General features: G+C 36.1%; 1 protein-coding gene across 1 annotated transcript in view; it reads right to left on the reverse strand.

The window, feature by feature from the left end:
• The window catches only part of LOC106456951 (anaphase-promoting complex subunit 4-like), a 17,802-nt gene extending 15,796 nt beyond the window's left edge, over positions 1–2,006 (reverse strand). Inside the window, exon 1 of the mRNA XM_013916328.2 lies at positions 1,825–2,006. The gene's annotated coding sequence lies outside the window, so the exon portion shown is untranslated. The remainder of the gene's footprint in view (positions 1–1,824) is intronic.

A 2,006-nucleotide genomic window follows, 5' to 3' on the forward strand; every position in this document is an offset into this window, starting at 1 on the left:
ATGTTCTGTACTTCTGGAATGCTATCTGCTGTAGTTGTTCCCACTTCACCTTGTTAGGTAGGTCGTTCTTGGTTGGGTCAGTCAATTGTGCAGCAACTTCAGCGTAGTTTGGATGAACTTCCTATAGTATCCTGCTAATCTGAGATAGGATCTAACTTGCTGCTTGGTCATCGGAGCTGGTTCATCTTGTATGCATGTTAGCTTCTCCTCTTTCATGGCTATTTGTCGGTTGCCCACCTTGTGTCCAACAAAATCCAACACAGAATAGTCGATGTAGCACTTAGATGGTCAGACCTGCTTCCCTCACTTGCCTGAACAGCCCTCTAAGTTTCTTCAGGTGGTCTTCCCATCTGGCTGTGTGTGTCAGAATGTCGTCCACATAATGCTCGATGTTGGTGGTTTTGTGCAATATCTTTCTCATCATGCAATTGAATGTTGCTGCTGAGTTGACTAACCCATACTGCATCTTCTTAAATTGGTAACAGGGTGGCTATAGCCCCCCCCCCTTTAGCACCGAACCTGAGCCAGTGCATGTTAAACTAAAGTTAGTGAGTGAGCTTTTAGTTCGTTTAACCAACATTCAGTGCATAAATTAGTCAGTGTATCTACTGGTGTTAGCCAATTAGTTCCTTGCTGTAAGTCCCCCCCCAGTGGTACAGCGGTATGTCTGCGGACTTACAACGCTAGAAATCGGGTTTCGATACCCGTGATGGGCAGAGCACAGATAACCCATTGTGTAGCTTTGTGCTTAACTTCACATACAAACATCCTACATACAAACATCCTTGCTGTAAATGTTGAGTCTGTGTTTGCAATGAAGTACAATATATACGAAACTAGTCGGTATAAGTGGTAGTTCTGTTAGACGTTGTTTATTTGTAAAGTTAGGTCCTTTTAGTTACATAAAATCATGGAACTTATCCTGAAGAACTTGTAATCGAAAAAAAAAAACGCTTTCGTTAACATTAAGAGGACTGAACTTTCCATTCTTCTTATTACTGAATAATCCAAAAGAACCCGTAAAACAGTTGAATCTGTTTTAACAGTATGCATTTTAATCCCCAGCACAAGTATTAAAATCATTATTAGATTTTTCAGTAAACGGAACCTTGTAGCTCAAATATTGAGCTACACATTTTGTAACATCTGTTTTTAACCTTATGGTAGAACAGTAAACGTTCCAAGTCAATGTTTTATTTAAAGATTATGTTTGCAAAATCACACCTAGAATAGGCTGAGGGGAAACTGGAATGGTACAAGCTTTTTAAGGTGACTTAGTGTTGTGTTGGAATCTACATGTATGGTCAGATTATTTGGAAAACTATTCATATATAGTGTTTAATCAGCATTATAATTTATATTAGAATGGTAATTTTATATCTAAACAATTAAATGTTTCAAAAGAAGTTAGTAATGTAGCATATAATAAATTAATTAGTTCCGTTTTTAGGTCACCGGTAGAAAGGTACATGTTGTAACAAATATGCATTTTTTTTTTTTCGGGTGAAAGAACGTATTTAGAAATTAGCTGTTTGTTATATTATTTAAAAATTTTGGCAACTTCTTGAACATAGTATTTCTAAGTTTGTTGATAGAAAGGCTATGTTTTTAATATATTAATTTAGACGCATAATGTATTTTGCAAGAGGTTTTGGCAGGATGTATCATGTAGTGATGATGTGAATAAAGTGAGTATAGATAAGTTCAACAAGTTCGTGTTCTGTGTAGTATCACTTATCGTTAGTCCATCAAACTATATAAAAAGTGGACGTATAGTCATTCACTTTCAGTATTACTGTTAGTATCAATTAACAATAAACTTACAAGTTTGACTATGTGAAGCTATATTCGTTAATACTTTAACGCTGTTCCTTCTCTCTTCCTCATACTAATAATATTGTGACACAGTAACACGATAACCACAAATACTAATAATCCCTCACAGATAAAAGTAAAAGTTTCGAAAAAAACATAGAACCGCGCTTCTTCCCAAACTACTTCGGAGT

The sequence above is a fragment of the Limulus polyphemus genome, unplaced genomic scaffold, assembly GCF_000517525.1.
Source record: "Limulus polyphemus unplaced genomic scaffold, Limulus_polyphemus-2.1.2 Scaffold274, whole genome shotgun sequence".
In the NCBI taxonomy this organism is placed as follows: domain Eukaryota; kingdom Metazoa; phylum Arthropoda; class Merostomata; order Xiphosura; family Limulidae; genus Limulus; species Limulus polyphemus.